At 35.3% G+C, this 21,864-nt stretch overlaps 1 long non-coding RNA gene across 2 annotated transcripts in view; it reads left to right on the top strand.

The window, feature by feature from the left end:
- The first annotated feature begins 2,390 nt into the window (after nucleotides 1-2,390).
- The window catches only part of LOC116665864, a 38,195-nt gene continuing 18,721 nt past the window's right edge, over nucleotides 2,391-21,864 (top strand). The window contains exons 1-6 of one of the 2 annotated variants that reach the window (XR_004322612.1): nucleotides 2,391-2,464; nucleotides 8,465-8,595; nucleotides 11,268-11,420; nucleotides 13,272-13,380; nucleotides 18,755-18,945; nucleotides 19,119-19,559. This is a non-coding gene — a long non-coding RNA (uncharacterized LOC116665864). The remainder of the gene's footprint in view (nucleotides 2,465-8,464; nucleotides 8,596-11,267; nucleotides 11,421-13,271; nucleotides 13,381-18,754; nucleotides 18,946-19,118; nucleotides 19,560-21,864) is intronic. The other variant, XR_004322614.1, reaches the window with a different exon arrangement.

Genomic DNA, 21,864 nt, shown 5'->3' with positions numbered 1-21,864 from the left:
TTAATAATTTAATAGGGTTGGCCAGTGGAATAAATTATTTGCTTTCCTTTCACTTTAATCCAACTGGTATGTGTTGATGAGATATGATTTATTAGATGAATTCCATACATCATGCTACATTATTTTGAATTAGGTCTGTGTGACAGAAAAGAATAGGATAAAACCCCACAGAAATATCTTGTTCTTATAGAGTGTCATAGCCATGTGTGTGCTTATTCTCCAGTTTGGGGTTGCCTTAAGGACCTGTAATGCCCGAGAACCGCTTTTGGCATTTCAGTTATTGCTGACCGTACAGCTGCTCAATAGGGACTGACAGATAATAACCATAGATTGAAAGGCAATATCTAGGAAACGTTTAAGTGAAGAACCTCATAAGTAATAAAAAGGGACTATGTTTTGGCTCATTGTTCCCTAACCCTTGCTGCCACCCTTCCACCCCCTGTCCTTTAAAAGGGACTGAGGATTAATTCAGGTAGGAGTGCCTTGATCATGGGGCCTAAGTCCCTGAAGACTAGGAACTGCAACAGAAACAGCAAATCAGAGACACATGCTGGGGCCATAGAGAGAGAAAAACAGAACCCCTGCCAGAGAGATTAGATCCAAATATGCCGGAGATGGGGCACCCTGAGCAGGTGTGCACTGGTATGAAAATACCTGGTGTTTATGACCAGTGTCTATTCTGGTAGGTTGAGGCTCATACTGCGTCAAATGTTAAAAATATTGAATAGTTACTTAAAACTTATGCATTCCTAGGGAGAGCATAATGCAGAGAGCTAACTATCAAACTGAGAAAGGAATTAGGAGGAAGGAAGCAGGACTGAGTGACAATGGCATTTGAACTAACAGATTAGAATCAGGGACACCAGAATTGGTAAAAATTAATCTAGAAGCAAATCAAAAAAGAAGACCTCACACGGTGGCTTTGAGTATCAGGTATCATTTGAAACTTCTCTTTTGGGTCCTGTATGGCTACTTACTAGGTGGTTGACGTCACTCAAAGTAGGGGGACAAAGTACTAGTAATATAGCTGTAGCTAACTTATACTTAATTGTGAATGTTTGTGGCATTTAGAGAATTATTTCCTAGGTCATTTCCACCATTTACAAAAATATTTCAAACTGATCCTATTAACTTGAAATGAAAATAATTCTACAATTTGCATTAATGCTTTAGGAAAGGTTGTATTACAATACAGAGGTTTCTCTTATTTGGAGCAGTGATTGGACTGCATTCCCTAAATTGCATAAGCTTCCTGATCTTGTACTGAATTTCTAGAATACATTTAGCTCATTTCATCATTTTTTATTTTTTGATCTGATATCCTGACGCCTCCCAGGTAAGATAAATGGGTTTGTGTGGAGTTAGATGATGATGATGGTTTCAAATTTCAATCATTTTGAAAAGTTCTGGACTTCTGTTTTACAAATGAATGCTAGCATTTTAAAATGCACTTAACTGCAAAAATATTTTTAAGTTGAATTATCTGGAGCAATTCCAATTATGCTGTATGCATTGCTGAATGACTTTCTTCTGAGAGACTAGAAACTGTATAAGAAATTAAAGAAGTGGGGGGAAAGGAGAAGAAAGATTAGGAACCAAAACAGAAGAAGCAGCTTTTACTACTGCAGATAACTTCTAAAATGTGTAAAATATGCCACCTCTCAGTGCAATCCATATACCTGATACTTACAAAAATTAATATAGTGATACGCTTTTAATTGACATATTCCCTTTGCAAAAGTCAATTGCTACAGTTAAGGAAGCTCCAAATGCATTTGAAAGTAGTGACAGTAATCTGTGGTAGCCACTCTTAGATTTATAGGACGGGTTGTCTAAACTATTCCATGGTTTTGTGCCTCCGAGTTCTCTCAGTATTATTTTAGTCTCATTTACGTTTTAGAGACCTGTTACTCATAATATTTAGTAATTGTGCATAATTGATGAGAAATATGTACAGGTAGTCAGTCAGGCTGGAGGTATAAAAACCTCCCTTCCAAACGCCACCGTGGCCTCTATTGCACCTTGGCATTTGTTTTGCCTTGGGCCTCTTCCAGCAGTTAATACCACTGTACAAGTTAGCATTTTATAAGTTTTATTTTAAATATATATGATCTCGAATTATGGGTGAACTACAAAAGGATATCCCTCCCCTACCCACCGACCCCCAGCACAGGCCGTGAACGCCAAGGGTACTGAGTCTGCACGGGGGTTCACACGCCATGTGATGTCTCCGCAGATCCAGGGACACGGTGGAGGCGGCTGGCATCGCTGAGTGGGCGGGCTGAGTGTACCATCGCACTCAGAGCACGTGTGGGTCTTTTGTCCCACTCTTGGTGTGTTCTATATTTTCTCCAATTTTTAAAATAAATTTCTTCTATTTTGTGTTTTAGAAAAAAAGATATGATGGCAAATCCCCTCAAAAGTGAAGAAAAATCTTACTTCAGAAAGGAAGGCTGGAATAAAGGTGAGAGAACTAACCTCTAAGTTCAAGTTTTCTCACTGGGGTGTAAGTATAATTGTTTAGAACAGGGGAAAATATTTGAAGAAAATGCTCGGTCAATTCAATCGATGGGGTCATGAAAATGCATTGGCTGAGCGACGAGGTGGAAACATCTGTGACTGGATGCCTGGTCAGAAAATACTTATGCCCCAGAAGTTTAAAGTCTAAACCACACGATGAATGTTAGCATAGGTGCTTGAATCAATAAAGGAATGATGTGATTACTTCCAGAAGAGAAATTGTTGGCCTCGCAGCAGTATTTCAAGAAAAACTTGAAGCAAGGCTATAGAGGTAGCCAAGACTTTTTCAGAAAATTTCGTTTAGGTCATTGAAAGGGAAGGCAAGTATTTGCAATTTATATTTCAAGCTGATGAAGCAGGGCTTTGGGGAAAGCCAGTTCCCTGCAAAATTACATTCTCACGGAAGGAAAAGTGTACTGCTGGTTACAGAGGGATGTGCAGACCTTCTTTATAGGAGCTGAGTGATGAGCGGGAAGGGCATGGAATCAAGAGAAGAGGGTCACCTTGAAGAGATGTCATTTTTATTCACTAATGTATCCCAAGTGCCTGGAACAGTACCCAACATGTAGCAGGTTCTCAGTATGTACTTGTTAAATAACGTATGAAGAAGCCTCAGCTAGTCTAGTTCATACTAAAAAAAATTGTAACATAGCTTTTCTAGTGTGTCAGGTGAATATATAGCATGTCTATAAAACAAACATTTGTTTCTATTTTTGTTCCATTGGCTGAGTTTGGAATGGCATTTCAGAAACCTAAGTTGACAACATGGCGTTAATGGGAAGAAAATGGGTCAACTCGTAATGGCTGGACACGCAGCTCTCCTTAGGAACCAGTTACATTTGTCTGTGGTCATTCAGCTTGCTCTTTTCTTTTTCCCCTCTCCTTTTTCCCAGGACCTTCCAAATAACTGTTTTTTTATTTTACTATTGTTTTCTATTTTTCTTCTCGGGTTTCTTTCCCTTTATGTACCTCAATTTGTTAGCTGAGACATACTGAACACACCTTATCCCCAATTCCACCAAAAAAAAAAAAAAAAAAAAGCTACCCAAAATACAATGCCCCAATGATATTTAGAATGCAGTAATAGTCTTGGAGGTGGACTAGAATATCCTAATATGTGAAGCAATGTTATATATAATAAAACCCAGTGCCACCATCTCCAACACCTTTGAAAGTCACTGGATGGCACTTCAGACTCTCCAGGGATGTCCTATTTTATCTCCTCCTCTTTTTGTTAAACTTCTCTGCTCACAGTGGAATTGAAGGTACATTTTAAAAATTACTATTAAACATTTGTATTTTGGTTTCATTTAGTTTTATTATTGCGAATGTATGTGAATCTATTTTAAAATTGGAAAGCTGCAATAATTCAGCTACTTGCTTAAACACATTTTGTGTGATTGCCAAGAAACCTAACCATTTGTAGCATTGTTTCTAAGGGATAAATGGACTTTTGGATCATCTCTTGCTTATAAATAAGAGGCTGCCAATACACTTAATAAGAATGGGTTTGTACCAGGTGTTGCATAGGAAGCATTAGATAGAAAATTATAGACCAAATGATTTTTGCTGTGCTGAATTTCACAGGTAGAGAGATCTTGATTTGCTTCCTAAATCTGTCACTGTTATTCTCAGTTGATTTTAATTATAAAAAAAAAAATTTTGGCCCATTTTCTTGATTCCTAAAACTCGAGAACTTTGGAAATAACAGAGCTTGTAACTTTCTTTTCCCCAGGTTTATAGTTGTAGGCTACTGAAGGCTCTTTAAGCTTGGCACACATGTTATGTATTACCTTTCATTCCAAAGCAATATATATCCTTACTTGCTGAACTAAAACTGTGATTTTTATCTTCTTTGAAGGAAGAAATACATTTTAAATAAAGAAAAAAAATAACCAAATTTCAGATTTTCATCAGAAAATCACCAATATTAGCTTGGATTTGATGGTTCGATAAAAGAGAATATATATCTGAATTGCTTTACTTAAATTAACTTTTGTCCTTAAAATTTTTTCTTAAGCTTTAAACTGCCCAACTTTTGTGAACAAAGCAGAAGAGGACCTGGGCTTGAGAATGGAATAAATGTGTGAATATTGGATGCAAATTACCAGTCACTGTCCAGTGCTTGGAATTTTTATGTTTGCCGCTTTTCCGTTCACACAGATAATCAAGCCACTTCCAAGGCATAAAAATGACATAATTATTTTTAAATGATTAAGTTTAAAAATTTAATATGGTAACACGCAAAGCATGTCTTTCTTTTTGTCTCACTGAAACATACCAGGTCTGCCTTCTTTTCTTTTTCCTTCACCCATTTTCTTGAACAGAAGCAGAAAGAATAAAAGATCCTGGGTTTTGTGTGTTCTGTGTATTTATGTGCTAAGCAGTAGTCGACCGTGCAAACCATAGCAGGAACTTCCTTTTGGAAGGTCTTTCATCTCTGAAAGCAGCTTACTGTAGCCATCACGGTTAATTTTATTATTGGCACTCAGGCCTAAACCTCGTGAAACTGCAGCTGCAGAGCACCTTTGCATGTAATGACTATCCTGGGAATTCACAGTTCTGGGGTAAGTACTGCCTTCTCCCCTTTGATGACTCAGGGTGGTTTGATTTTTAAAGCACTGATAACACTGATGGTCAATGGACAGTTCACCATTTTATTTGTTTCTTTACTTCCCTGAAGTAGATCAAAGGGGATTTTACTGGCTTAGCAGTGATTCATGCTAATGACACCTGGGAAGCTGACCTGACCATAAGGTCACAGTGGTCAGGAACATGACAGGGTTGTCAAAAGCACACATGTTTTGAACTGCGTTCATAGAACAAGCACAACAGTCACTGTACCCTGGGCTGATCAGATCATTGGAGCCCTGGGTCAGATGGCAGGGCTCTATGTAAGGAAGGCACTGGCAAACTGCAGTGTCTTCAGAGGATGCTGAGGTACGAGAAGCATTTCTTTAGGAAGTTAATTTACAGTCCATAATGTGAAAGCTCTGAGAAATGGTGAGAGAAATTGTCTGTGCTCTTTCAAAACCATGCTTTGTCTGGTGAGTAATTTGGTTTTTGTGTTAGAGGCTGAATGTACCACTTCATACACTGATTCCTAAGAAGGCTGTAAGAATTGATATGCCCGATATTGTGACTTTCTTTATACCTAGAGGAGAAAAAAAAAAAAAAAAACTTCACCCACCAAGTATTATCCTCAAGCAACATTTTGACACTGTCATAGCAAACATTCTCAAGTCCTGGAGGAACAGAAAGACTTTTTTCCCCCAAAGTATTAACCTTTACAAAATGAAAAGGCATTTGGATTTAATGACATGGAACTCTGCTATACACAAATCTCCATGAATGCCTAATGTCTAAGAGTTCAGTTCAGACTTGAGTGGTTAGGAGTGCTTGTATTGACCAAGAGAGAAAACTTTGACATTTTTCTGCTTTACAATTTACTGTTTATTTCATTTCTTGTCATTTTTTTCTTTTCCATTGTTTTCCATGATATATGCCAATTTTAAACCCTAAGGAATGGAGGAAGGTTAGAGATTTTAGATAATTGTGCTTTTTCTTTTCTTCAAGTTTTCTTATACCAAATCTTTGTCTTTGCTCATTTTTATCTAGATAAAACTTCACCTGTTATAGTGATATAGGGTGACTTGGTATATAGTATTCAGCATAGTTTCAATCATCTAAAAAGCATATTTTTCTTGAACATATTAAAGAATTTCATTCAGTATTTCAGAAATCTAATGGCTTCATTGGATAGTATGAAACTTGATGCTCTATTTCCTACTAATATGTAGGATCTTATTTCTAATAAGAACTTAGGAAAATAAGAAAACAAACCTGGGAAAGTATATGGTACTCTTAGATATATTCTAATTAATTGGTGTTTTCAGGTTGCAGATTGAATGTCATCTTTCTGTAAGTATGCCTTTAGTTAGTGGGAAAACTATTTAGTGTATTAATAAATTAGCTTCTGAAAGATGAGGTTGGCAAATATTTCAGTTTATTCAAAATATTTAGTGAAGCATCAAATTAACACTGGCCTGGTTTATAAAGGAAGCACCAGCAGGTGCAGAGTGAAATCATTTTGCCTAATAATGTTACTGAATGATATTTCTCTTGATTAAAGTTTATCATTTTATATTTGACAGTTTGAAACAAGTGGGCATGGATTTTTGCATTTCTTATTAACCCAATCCTGATGAAATGGATTGCCTTGTACTAGAATCTAACCTACCTGAAAAAAATACATATGTAGTTGTGCATTATTGCGAGGAAGGCCATAGTAGCCAAAGAGAATGCTTATTCTCCCTCAATTTTCACAACTAAATAAGAAAAAAATAGTAATATATGCCATAGCGAATCACCAAGCAGAAAACATGTACCGTGATATGGGGGAATATACCTAACTCAATAAACTAATATAAAGAACAGCAATGACTTATGAATTTTATTAGACATTCGTTATAAATATTTATATCTGAATAACAAAAATGAAACTTATGTCTGGGAATCCAAATATAACATTTATTTACTGGTGTTAGAACACTGAAACAAATTTCAGTTAGAGAAATTAAAAAAGAAATATACTCACTCGTGTCTGTACATCCACAGCAATCAATAACAGGTTACTAATTTGTGTTTGCTGTGGTTTTAGGATCATATCGAGGTAATAGATTCACAAGCAGTGTGCTTCAGGGGGGTGGGGGAGGGGCTCTTTAGAGTGATTCTCATGATGGCTTTACCCTGGTGAAGTCCGTGTAGTTCAGGATCAGATCACTAGAGCATCTCCTGATGCTGGTTAATCAGTAATTGACTCCAGATTTATGTTAACAAACTCACAAGAAAACTGATCAGTGTACCAGGTTGCCTAGTAGTTAAATTAAAATGAGGCATACGATTGTCACAGAGACCAGAGGAATGAGTGTTGTCATAGGAAAGCCACATGGGAAACCAAATTAAAATTAGAATATTGCTTGGTAAGCAATGAGTCAGAGCAAGAAGAGCTTGTTGCATGATTAAAAGTGCCAGCGTATCATAACCCAATGCATCTGCTGCCATCATTAGGACTTGGCTGCCGTGGGAGCTTTATAGTTGAGTTTGATGTATCAATACCACTAACACTCTGCATGGTAGCCAGCTTGTGAACTGGGAGCCACTCTGCTTCCTAAAATGGTTTTTGCTACAATTTTATTACACCTCTTATGAGCTTATTTTATAAGATTAACTCTTAAAATCTTGGAGGGTCTGCCTCTCCTTAGCAGCACAACATAGTGAAAAGAACACAAATACTGGAGTCAGACCATTCTGTGTTTGAATCCTAGTTCTGCAGCTTGCTATCTCAATTGTTAACCTTTGCCAAAACCAAGTTTTCAGATTTGTAATGTGTGAGTGATAGTTATCTGTCTTCCAAGGATTATGTATCATCAGCGTCAGCTCAATCAACAGTGGCAAGCATTGCATGGGGCTTAAGTACACTGGGTTTAGAATCAAATGGACCTGCCTTCTGTCCCAGATCTACCATTACTTTCTTCTCTTAGCCTCATTTATTCATTTCTAAAATGTGGGAATCAAACTGCTGCCCCATGGAGTAGTGCTAGGATTAAATGAAATAAAAATAAAACATTTATTACAGTTTCTCTCAGTTAATGCATGCTCAATAAATGGTAGCTATCAATATAAAGTAATAACACTGTTACTATTCCTTTCATTGCTGAGAATAGCAACGCTATAGTGAATATATCTTGAGCCACAGTCAATTAGAAAATAATACTCAGTTTCTCATGATCCAAAGGAATCATCTTTGGTTTGGTTTGAAGAGTTTTCACTGTTCTTGTCAGTCATTCAATGCCGATAAGTTTAGGGTTGACTGGAAGTGGTTACCCTTGAAATTTATGGGGTCTTGTGAAGAGACTCAATCATCTCTCTTTGTCAAGCACAGCATCAGAACTGCCCTTGATTAATTGGAGCCTCCAGGGAGCCTAAGTCCTCACTGCCTGTAGCCTTCAGAATTGTCATTCTCACAACCACCACACTCACTTTGGATAAGGGAAGTGTCTACCTTATTTTCAGGTATGTTATTGTTTCTGGGATTGTTCAGAAAATGCTGATTTTCCCCCAGCAAGAATCTGACTGCATCTTCTTTGAAATAACCTGAAAACATTTCAAAGGAAAAATATTAGAAATTATATGTAGAGGAAAAGCTTTCAGCGAAGAGCAGGTCATGGTAGCCACTCTTTTAATAAAGCAAGAGATGAGATATTGATGGAAAGTTTGATGAGTTAGAACTTGTCTAAGTGACATGACCAAATTGATATAATTTGAAGATATGATGAACTATATACTGTATTGCCTAATCGTAACAAAAGTGAGACTTTTGCTGCAGGCAACTGTGAAAAACTAGAAAAATTAGAAAAATGTTGAAAGAATGAAGTATTTTCTAGCTCTGTCATGACACTAGAGGGTATATAAATGTATATTGTGGTTAAGTAGCGGATACCACAGAAGAGCAATAGAAAGTAACTATCAAGTGGCCACTGTGAAATTTGCCTAGAAAATAATTTTTCCAGGTGATTTCCAAGGTATAAGCTAGATTCCAACCTAGCATTAACGGATAAGTGTGTCTAAGAAGTCTTGCAGTTAGTAAAAACACTTGTGCATGAACTTCAAAAGTCTCATACACAACATGTCAGGCTAAAAGCCAGATTCTCCACTCCCCACCACAAACTTGCTTTTCCATAGTTTTCCCATCTCCGTGGCTCAAGCCATAAACCTTGGATTTATCTACGGCTCCTTTCATTGTCTCACGTCTCAGTCAGGAATCTCTTTTAGCTCTCCCTTCAGACTATATCCAGGACCCAACCACTTCTTGCTCTCTCCTCTGCTCCTGCACTGATGTGAGCCACCGTCACCTCCCACCTGGGTTATTGCCAGAGCCCCAGAGTCTCTCTGCTTCTGTCTTTGCCTCCTACAGTTCCTACTCCACACAGTAGTGAGTCTTCACACTTGGGGGGAGGGTATAGCTCAGTGATAGAGCACATGCTTAGCATGCATGAGGCCCCAGGTTCAATTCCCAGTACCTCCACTAAAAATAAATAAGTAAATAAACCTAATTACCTCCCCCGTAAAAAAAATTGAAAGTAAACTCTATGTCAGATCATGTCACTCTTCCATGAAGAACACCATGACGGCTCCTCATTGCATTCAAGCAAAAACCAAAGTCTTGAAAACTAGAAGTACCTCTGTGATTCGATTTTCTGTTACTTCTCTGCTTCACATCCTATTCCGTTTTTCTTGTTTACTCCAACCCAGAGAGACTGAGTGCCTTCCTGTTCTCCAATCTCCAGTCTGACTATTGTAGAATATTGCCACCCAAGAACAGCCTGCAGGAGCTAGATTTATAGCTATAGAATGCAAAGAGCCAGGATTCTGGAAAATGAAAAGAAAGACATACAAACCATGAATATTAATAGTCTGTTTGAATTTATATTAATGACAGAATTCTAGCCTGCTTTATGGAGAGTTTAGCTGGGATATTTGAAAGAGCTGTAATTTTAGAATATTTAAAAGGAAATATGTTTAAAACAAAGAAATATGCTTATAAAAACATTTTGATAAATATTTCTGCTGGAGTGAAATATAACTATTATTAGAAATATTTAGAAAATGGATAGATTCATAAAACCTCAAAGATGAATATCTAACTTTGTGAATGTGACACTATGTAGACTATTCGCTCTAGTCTCCAAATTGTTCATTAGAACCATATTCTTGATAGATGGACCATTATGTAAATTCAGTTTTATACTTTATGAGCTCAGGTGTTACTTTCATATAATTTAAATATAATAATGAACATACATGTAAAGATGTTTTTGTAATTTGATGTGATTTTTCTTTCATTTTTAACAAAGATGAAATCAGCTAAACTATACTAGTTATTTTATATGCATAATGCTCATTGTATATACCTAACAGGATATACCATTAGGAAGAGAGTAATGGTTACCTGAAATCCCAACCAACAGAACATTTTGGTGACTTTTCTGTCAAATTTATGTGCAAACTTGCAGACATCTACCTGCTGATACATACACATATACCTGGAAATTTACACATACATGATCATCTCAGAAATAACTGCTTTTATCATCTCACTTTTGCTTATTTTATTTTATTTATGTAGTAAATCCTTCCTTTTCTTATTCAAAATTCTCCTCATGCCACCTAAACAATATGAATAATCTAGTATATATTCTTCCATACTCCTCTGTATATTTATTTAAACATTTAATCTCAAAACACACAGTCATATGCAGACATTTTTGTCATTATAAAAAATAAAGTTGTGCTACTTCTTTCTTTAGCTTTTGAAAGTTAACACATGCATATTTAAAATCTTTCCAAGTGAGCCAGTGGAGCCTCATTTTTTTATTTTTAAAATTCTGGATAATATTTTATAGTATAAATATAATATAATTTTTCACCAAAGCCTCTATTATTCTGTATAGTTTTTGCTCCCAGCTTCTTCCCTGCCTCCATAAACAATTCCACAATAAACATTCTAATACATATTCTGTTCTTCATGTTTTGTTGCTTTTATTTCTATAAGAGAGATTCACAAAATTGTGATTGCTGGCTTTGGGCTTATCCTCTAGATTGTGGTAGCACGTAGACCGCTGAGAGAAAAAAAATTGCAACGTAAATCTTCTATATCCTTCCAAGATATTTTTTATCCATCACAGTGAAAAGAAAGATATTTGAAGCTATGCAAGAGTTCTGAAAATAGATCACCAAGCACCACCTGTATGTACAGTACTAGAGAAAAGACTCTACAAGACAAATGAATCAAGACATGGACCTCTGATAGCAGAAGATGAAGTGGAAAGGAAACGGTGGTGAGCAATGAATCTTGCAATCTGTATAGTTAATTCTAAGTGGAAAATGATAAAGTGACTGTGCATGTGGAAGTTGAGATAAATAAAGCTTGAAACAGAAGAGAGATACTGCAAGGGGAAAAACTGAAACTGAAGTCCTCAGTTATCAGCAAAAGCTGGGACAGGAAGGAGGGTGGGGAACATGCATTCTATGGATTTCATTTTATTGGCAGTAGTCTGAGTGGCAAGGAAATAGCCTTCCGATGGTGGAAATACATGAATTTGGGGAAAAGAAAGATAACTACACATGAAGAACATCCAAATGAACAAGGGGTAAAACATTATAAGTATCTACAAAGAAAAGGAAAAAAATGAAATAATAAAGTAAAATGAATTGCATAAATTAAATAGGATGAAGATGGTAAAATCAAATATTTCAATGCTTACACTAAATGTGAACATGCTGAATGATTTGTTTAGAAGACAGGAACAATAATGTTAGGGTAAAACCTCATAGCTACTTGCAATTTATAGGAAGCATTCTTCAAATGACATGTTGAAAGAGATTGAAAATGAAGATCTGGTCAAAGAGAGACCAGGCCAAGGCACAAAAAGGAAGTAGCAATATTATTACCACAAAAGATGGAACTTTAGGTTAGTGGCAACGACAATACTGAGGAGTAGAATTTAATGAAATGTCCAAATTAAAAGAAAATATTACAATAAAAAAATTTCTGTTCATGAAACTACATAGCAGCTCAATTGAGTCAAAGCAAAAACTGTTAGTAATGCAAGACTTAAAAAATTAAATTAAATTAATTATATATCTTTCAGGATTAGGCTGATGTCAAAAGCAAAAAATAGATTAAAACATACAGCAACTAAATAATATATTCAACACATTTAATTATAAATATATACATATGTAATATTATATAAGTTAAAATGCAAACATGTTTATATACTCCAAATAAAGGATGTTACATATATCTAATATGTAATCTAATTTATCTATCTATATATAACCACAATTAAGAGATAAAATGCATTATTAAAAATTGACCCTTTTTAAAACAAAAACAGAGGAAACCTTACATAATTTAAACTTAACAAAGACATAAATAATATTCAGTCATAGAGGAAATAAAATTAAACTAGCAAGCAATATAAAAAGTAATGTAAATGAGAAGACTTCAAATCGAAATATACGAAACAAAGTTTTTGTTTGCATTTATAGTCTTAAGTGTACACAAAAAATGAGAAAACCCACAGGAAAATGTGAGAAAATGGACTTCTAACTGATCATAAAAAATGACAAAAAGAACAACAAAAAGTGCAGTAACAGGAAAGAAGGGATTGATCAAAATAAAAGCTCAAAATAATGAAAAAATAAAGAAACCTCAAAGTTTATCTTTTATAGATACAGCAAAATGTTTAAAGTTTTTTACTGTAATAAATATAAAAATTATTTACCTATGCAGGTCTTTCTGTTGTGCTTAAATAGTATGTGTTTATACAGATATACATACTATATTTCCTGACATCTAAGATATCAAATGTAAAAAACACCATTATTTTATGAACCACTAAGAAAGAAAACCTTCAGTTAAACTCTGATTTGCCATCTAGTGTAAGACTTATACTAAAATAAGTATGCCTTAGAATGGGTGTGTGTGTGTGTGTGTGTTTATGTCCCCTGCATGAGTGGGAATATACTCTGTGCATCACTTTGTAACTCTCCTTTTTCATTTATTGTAGTGGTAGATAGTCCTATTTCATTCTTTTGTTTTACCGCTACTTATCATTGTAAAATATGGGTGTATTTATTAATTAATTGTCACTTAAGGTGTTTCGTATTGTCTGTTGTTACAGATAATTCTCCTACGATAATACTCCTAAACAGATTGTGATACATAGATGCAGTTGAGGTTGGATAGTAAGGCATGGAATTACTAAGCTAAAGAGCAGGCTCACTGAAAATGTAAGTATATATTGCTAAATTGTTGTGTTAAAATGCTGTATTTATTTATATTTTCACAAGGGGTGTTTTGGAATAATCATTTCTTCACTTCATTTTATTTGATATTTAAATATTTGCCAGTCCAAAGGGTGGAAATAGTATCTCATTATTGGTTTAATTTGCATTTTTTTATATTACAAGTAATCATTTTTACATATATGTATTAGTCATTTGTGTTTTGCCATCTGCTAGATGCCTTTGAATTTATCCTTTTTTCATTTTCCTATTGAGATTTTACCTTTTCTGTTTAATTTGTAGTAATAATTTAAAATAACCTGATTATTAATATTTTTATAGTATTTTACATCCTGCAAATATTTTCTCCTAATCTGTCATTTGAATTTTAACTTTCTTAATAAAGCAATTTTTTTGGTTGTTCAGAAGTTTTTAACATTTAAAGAACCAAACTTACAATTGCTTTACTTATTGATTCTTAATTAGATCTTTTTTAAAGAAGTTCTTTCCTACCTCATGATTATTATTATTTCTTAAAAACTTTATCTTGTCCTCTGATAATTTATCACTCCTTTAATGCAACTGGAAATTTTGTTGTATGTTTTTACCCATTTTCCTTTTCATAGAGAGGAAACGTGTATGTATACAAAAACAAAGATAATTAGAAAAAAAATCAATATGGATGGCAATTTAAAAAATCAGTATGGATTATCCTGACAATCATAAATTGTCCAAGTGTCCTGATTATTTAAAGGATTTTATTTGGCTCAAAAAAATTTCTTTTGAGCGTTACTTCAAATAGTTGAGAAACAATCAATTACATTTAAGATTTCAAGGAATAGATCAAAGCTAACTGATCAGTTTTGACTGCCATTATTAACACTACTAATTGATAGAATCAAGAATAGAATATCAAAAAAGGAAAAAATTAATGTGAGACTTTAACCAAGTCATCAAGGTTAACAGTGATAAGTCACATTGATAGGATGGAACTTTGACATTGTGTGATAGAAATGGCACTTGACCCCTGGGATCTTCCTACTCAAAGTCCATAACCCTTGTCTGATTGTGAAAAAAAAAAATCAGACAAATCCTAGTTGAAGAACATTATGCAAAATATCTGACTAGTACTTCTTCAAAACTGTCAAGGTCATCAAAACAAAGAAAAGTCTGAAAAGCTGTCACAGTCAAGAGGAGCCTAAAAAGACATGAAGACTGAATGTAATGTAGCGTCTTGGATAGGATCCCAGGGGGATAAAAAGGACAGTAGGTTTAAAAAAAACAACTATAGACACACCTACACTCAATTAATTTGACAAAGGAGGCAAGAATATACAATGGAGAAAAAATATATCCTCTTCAGCAAGTGGTGTTGGGAAAGCTGGACAGCCACATGTAAATCAATGAAGTTAGAACACTCCCTCACATCACAAAGTAAATGACAACAACAAAAATTCTCAAAAATAAACTCAAAAACACCAAAAAAAAAAAAATGACCTAAAGACTTAAATATAAGACAAGACACTATAAACCTCCTAGAAAAAAACATAAGCAAAACATTCTCTAACATAATTCTCAGCAATGTTCTCCTAGGACAATCTACCCAAGCAATAAAAATAAAAGTAAAATAAACAAATGGATCTAATTAAACTTACAAGCTTTTGCACAGCAAAAGAAACTATAAACAAAATAAAAAACACCTACAGAATAGGAGAAAATATTTGCAAATAATGAGACTGACCAGGGCTTAATTTCCAGAATATATAAATAGCTCATACAACTCAATAACACAAAAAAAACCAACAGCCCTATCAAAAATGGGCAGAAGACCTAAACAAACATTTCTCCAGTGAAGACATACACATGGCCAATAGGCACATGAAAAAATGTTCAGCATAGCTAATTATCAGAGAAATGCAAATCAATACTATAATGAGGTATCACTTTACACCAGTTAGAATGGCCATGATTAAAAAATCCACAAACGATAAATGCTAGAGAGGGTGTGGAGAAAAGGGAACCCTCCTACACTGTTAGTGGGAATTTGGTGCAGCCAAATTGGAAAACAGTATAGGGATTCCTTAAAAAAAACTAAAAATAGACTTCCCATATGATCCAGTAATCCCTCTCCTGGGCATATATCTAGAAAAAACTCTAATTCAAAAAGACACCTGCACCTCAATGTTCACTATATAGAATAGCCAAGGCATGGAAGCAACCTAAATGTCCATCAACAGATGACTGGATAAAGAAGTTGTGTTATATTTAGAAAATGAAATACTACTCAGCCATAAAAAAGTGCCATTTGCAGCAACATGGATGAACCTGGAGATTGTCATACTAAGTGAAGTAAGCCAGAACAAGGAAGAAAAAATACCATATGATAGCACTTAATTGTGGAATATTTTAAAAAATGACACAAATAACTTATTTACAAAACAGAAAGAGACTCACAGACATAGTAAACAAACTAATGGTTACCAGCGGGGAAAGGTTGGGGGAGGGATAAATTGGGAGTTCGGGATTTGCAGATACTAACAACTATATATAAAATAGATAGACAACAAGGTCCTACTGTATAGCACAGGGAACTATACTCATATCTTGTAATAGCCTGTAATGAAAAAGAATATGAAAAGGAATATATGCATATGTAAAACTGAATCACTAAGCTATACACCAGAAATGAACACACTATAAACCAACTATATTTCAATAAAAAAAAAAACTATAGAAATTTGAGTAAAGTATGTATTTTGTTAACAATATAGTATTGAAATTTATTTGTTCATTAATTTTAGTTTGTTGATATAATATAATGCAATGTAATATAGTGTAGGGGAAACTGGGTACAATATCTTAAATTTTTTCTGTAAATTTAAAACTGTTCTAAAATAAAATTTTATTTAAAAAACAACGTAAGATTAGTGTATGGAATCGGTTCATGTTAAGATAAGTCATGTGAAGGGAAACTTCGACTTCTATTTAATATCACCAGTTTCCTGTGGGGACAGTGGGCATGTGGTTGAGTGAACACGTGACAGCAGAATTATTTGCATTTCAATATAAAAGCAAGTTTATATTGAATCCTGTTTCCAGTGGAAGTAAGAAGGAAAATGTTAGTTTTTTGAGCAAATTAAGTAAAATAATTAACTGCTCCTGTTTTGAAATCAGGATGAAGTTGCTTTTCCCCCCTGCCTCTAACTAAATAAAAAGTACTGAAAGAAAACAGAGTAATGTTTAAGAGCTAACACTGAGGCAAGAATGATCGTCTTTAAAAAAAGACCCAAACTTAGAAGCTGTTTTTTACCTGCTACTCTGATTGATGACATGGATTCCTCAAGGAACATGATAGATTTAATATAGTTTATTCAGGTATTAGGAAAACAATTTTCAGTGACACAGCATTTTAAAAGTGAGTATTCAATACCACTATATAATCATTTTCTGGTGTGTGTTTCAAACCCAGTGCTCTGGAGATTGTGCGCCAGGCTGTGTGCTGTCCTGATGGATGTGAACAATGTGAGCATTTTTTTGGTGTGTGTCAGAGAAACTATAATTCAGTTACCAACTGGACAACTGAAGGAGGATTATAGCTGACATCTTATGACTTATCCACAATAAGTATATTCATCTTGCACAAATTTTCTTATAAAATGAGAATTAGGAGAACTGAAGTGAAAATCTTCAGACAATATGAAGATGCTGTAACATACATTTAAGTTAATGCATTTTTGAATTTCTTTTTGAAATAGACTTTTCCCAGTAGTAGACAGGGACTTGAAGATCAACTGCAGCCCTTTTGAGAAATAACTGTGCTCTTTGCTACTTTCAGCAGACACATCTACCAAAATTAAAACATTGGCAATAATATTTGCATTTTGCTTTTATCTAATGGAATTTATTTAGATGTAAGAAGAATGTGGTCATGTAGACAAGGGAATATGAATGCTGATACACATTGCTCTTGGCTACACAAAATAAGCCACTTAGTATTACTACTGATAACTGTATTCTGTAGACTCTGTTGCTCTCTTCACAGAGTTCAGGTTTATTTCCCTACTTAGTTATCACCTAATGAAACACTCTAGAATTTTTCTTTCTTTCTTCCTTTCTTTCTTTTTCTTCCTTCCTTCCTTCCTTCCTTCCTTCCTTCCTTCCTTCCTTCCTTCCTTCCTTCCTTTCTTTCTTTCTTTCTTTCTTTCTTTCTTTCTTTCTTTCTTTCTTTCTCTCTCTCTCTCTCTCTCCTCCCTCCCTTCCTTCCCTCCTTTCCTTCTTTCCTTCCTTAATTTGTTTATTTATCAGGTCCTTTCTTGTTTAGAACTATTTTCAAATAAACATTTATTTTAATTTCTTTTTAAAACATGCCAGATCCTTGTCCCTGTATCTTTTGAAGTTCATTCGTCTCTATTTTGTATTTTTCACCACTTGGAAAATGCAGTGACATCTCTGTTTTTGTATTCCACAAGACATTTCATACAACTATTTACACTTGTGACACCCTTTGTTTCTATAATCATGGCACCTTACTTTGTTTTTCTCCAGGTATAATTTATTTTAACAGTTAAAACTTTGGCACATAGCTCTAATTGTGTGTGGAAATAAACTCATTTCCTTTTTTGTTCACAGGTACATAAATTCACATGATGGGCCTATCTCATTTTAGGACTAATGAGCTTCATTACTCAGGATACTTTATTATCTTCATATCCAGTATCTACACTAAAATTTTATTGTGAATTTTGTGTAGCAGCAGCTCAATTCTTGTTTCTACAGTATAAAACTTAGTAGCCATTGGGGTGTTTATCATCCATGAAGTTCATTTCACATCTCATCTATTATAAGAATAAAATGCAAAAATAATTATGTTTCTCTAAAATGACATTATTAGGACTGACTGCAAGGGAACAAAAGCAAAGAACATTTCACGCAACCCAAGGAAGTTTACAGAATCTTTTCATCTTTTCTGTTAATTGTTGTAATGAAATAATGGAGAAAGCCACTTTACCTAGTGGTAGCCCCCAAACCCAGACCATGAGGTCCAAGCTAGAAATGAAAATATTAGTCATGGGAGCCCAAAGCAAATAAAAGGACACTTCTTCAGCTTTTTCTGTCTGTCAGAGAAATATGGTCATTACCTGTGCTCAGGGAAGATTCCATTCTGTTAAGCCTGAAACGAATGTAAATTGAGGTGAAGTTTCTCTTAGAAATACTTCATAGTATTTGAGTACAAACTCAAAGTGAAGTTCCAGCGTCACAGTTTAGAATGAACTGTTGCTGGAGCTTTGGCGATTCGGATCCATCTCACCTGAGATTTCTCAAAGTAACTTAGTTTCATAGTTCCTTCCTGATTGCCTCCCAGGTTTCTCTCCCTATCTAGAACCTTCCACAACTTCCAGTAACTCTCTGCACTCCCAGGGGTCAGAGACAGAAGGGCTCCAAAGTGTAATCATCACTGTCTGCGGGATAAATCTGCACCTGCACATGCTGTGGATTTTTCTTTTCTGTGTCTCTGCCTGCTGTGTTTTCAGACCTGCCTCTTATGCTGTTCTTCTGGGCTGCCTCCCAAAGGTGGGTCCCCCCATCAACTTGATTTTTTCAATGTCTCCAGTTTTTCCATAAGCAATGGAAAAAATAGTTTCAGTTCTTTGGCAATAATATGGTATTTTTAAACTTTTTTTTTAATGGTAGGTGAGAATTCCTGTTTGCACATAATCCTTAAGATACATTACCTCTCTTTTCAGGACAGATAAACATGAAGATGTACTCTTTGTCCAGTTGGGGAAGAAGGTCTTCAGTTGGCAGCCTGAACAGCCCAAATGGCCATTGGGTAAATCAGCCACCCTAAGGAAGAAGAGAGTCCAGGCACTCAAGTGGGTCCAAGCTGTCTGGAGGGGGGTTTTGTGAGTAATTATTTTAAAAAATGATTTCACAAATGTTCCTGTGAGATCCAGAGCCCAGAGACCCAGGCACTGTGGTCCCTCAGTATGTCTGGAGTAACAGAGGGAAGTGAAGCCCAAAGACACTGTCACTACAGTGCATTTCATTGATGTCAAATTTGTCACACGACCTGGTCTTGTAGCTGAGCCAGTTCATATCTTGAACAAAATGAGGGTGAGCACTTCAGCAGTGAAAAAGTTTTCACTACAAAAGGATGCTGGGAGCCAGGGAGTGCTTGTAACTGTGTAAGTATAATTTATGTTTTCCTCATCTTTTTTGGGGGGTGGAAGAGTTGAGGGGAAGTACTTAGGTTTGTTTGTTTGTTTAATTTATTTATTTTAATGGAGTTTCTGGGGATTGAACCCTGGACCTCATGCATGCTAAGCAGGTGCTCTACCACTGAGCTATACCTTCCCCCCTGTTTTCCTGATCTTTTCTACTATCAATGCTCAAATGCCTGCTAACCTACTATTGTTAAGTTTTCAGCCAACCACGGAGAGGTAGCTGACAATGATCTAATGTATGAATCTCTATTCTTCCATAGCTAAACTCTTAAGTCTAAAATATTTTGTACTCTAAAGGCACAAATTGCTATAATGAAACCACAAATAAAACTATATACGAATACCCCGAATCATAACGGTGACCTTAGAGGGGAAAAAAAGTCAAGCTGTTCCTTGGAGTTGTATAGGTAATACAGCAGTGCAGCATTGTATTTGACATTCATAAATGAATTATTTTTAGCCTTTCTAAACTGAGGTTTGGGGAGATCCTCAAGAATAGGAGTGTTCTTATAAATTTGGAAGAGGATTTTATAAAATTTGGAAAAGGAACTGTATAAACACCAAATTAGGACAATGTGCATTATATGCCACATGTTTTGAATGAAAAGATCTTACAAATAGTATACTTTTGCCTGTAACTGTTTTCCTACGTAAGTTGATTTATGGAACTAAATAGTTCCATGAATCTTTCCAGCAATGAACTACCCTATAGGCAAAGCCTAAAAACTGGTGATGTTATGGGGAATGAAGAAGAAAGTCTGTTACATCATTTGAGAACGACTTTGTGCAGGGCACTGTGCTAGGAGTGATAAGAGCGACCCCATTCCATCTAATGAATGATGCACATAAGCAGGTCAAAGTGGAGATGAGGGGTTCCAGTTAGTGTGATTAGTGCTACGATGGGTGTTTCACAGACTTATGTGGGAACATAATCTTGTTGGAAATGGTCATCAATAAAGATTTTTTGAAAGAAGAGATTTATTTAACTCACCCTAGAAGGCTGAATATGATTAGGCCAGGTGAAGGAGGAGGAAAGAGTTTTTTGGGCAAATGGAAGACATATGGAGACGCCTAAAGTTGGATAAAAACATGATATCTTTAAGTGTCAGATAGAAAGAGGTGATAGAAAGGTGTCAGATGAGGCTATTTCAGGAAATGTTTGTTTTATCATAAGAGCAGTGGGAAGCCATTGATAAATTTTAAGAAACAAATATGATCATAGTTTCATTCTATGAAGTACTTTAAGGCTGTAGAGAAGACTGAAAACATTATTATGATAAGTATAAATCACTTGAAAGATTTTAGGATAGTCAGTATGATATTATATATGTACCCATTAGTTTAGGATCCAATTCTTGGTCTGGTTATCCGACACAACATTGAGGGTGTGCAGCCAAGGGGAGGTGAACCCTCATTCTATCAGAAAGGGGCAGCTACCAAAAGCCCCCCTCTAATCCCGTCACTGTCAACAACCACTTCTTTGCTAAGGGACGTACTGAAAGTCAGAAATAATGTTTATTGATGTAACTGGAGACCTGTCAATTAGCGTGATGAATTACAGAAAGAGATTGTCATTAGACATGTATTTCAAGACATGTAGAATGACTGAAATATTGTTTACATTCTCCCACATTACCAGAACAGGTGCATGAATTTACTGGGTCTGAAATCTATTTTTCTTAAGGATGGTGCCTGCGGTTTGAGCTCTGGTTGATCCAACATCCAGGCATTGGTTTAAGAGGATTTCTGTTTGTGTGATGCCAACTAGAGGCAAGGATTGAATTTTTACCAAAATCTATCTGTCTAATAAGTGTCGATAGATTTGTTAGAATTTGGCCTGAGATTTGTTCTTATTAAACATTAACAGCAAGGTCATGAGGGCTTGGTTAATCTTTGCTATCTGAAACTCTTTGACAACTATTATTATCCACCCAAAAGGTAAGCATTACGTGGGACCAGTTAGGCTGACATCAGTTCACAGCAGACAGTATCACCTAACACATCTCCCGCTTTCACAGGAAGGATGAGAGTGGTCTGAACAAGTAATTTGGAAATAGTGGCTGGCTTGACTTAAGAAATATATAGGAGGTAGACCCAATGGAATATGATACTGATCAATAAGATGAGGGAGAAACAAGAAAGAAAAATCATATCTAATTTTCTGTCACTAGTAACTGGATTGGGGGAGTTTTTATTCACTAAAACAGGACACAAAAGTAGAAAAGCAGGTTTAGGGAAAGATGCTGCGTTCAGCTTTGTAAATATT

Source organism: Camelus ferus, chromosome 1 (assembly GCF_009834535.1).
Source record: "Camelus ferus isolate YT-003-E chromosome 1, BCGSAC_Cfer_1.0, whole genome shotgun sequence".
NCBI classification, from domain to species: Eukaryota; Metazoa; Chordata; class Mammalia; order Artiodactyla; family Camelidae; genus Camelus; species Camelus ferus.
This window is presented reverse-complemented; position numbering and strand designations above follow the sequence as displayed.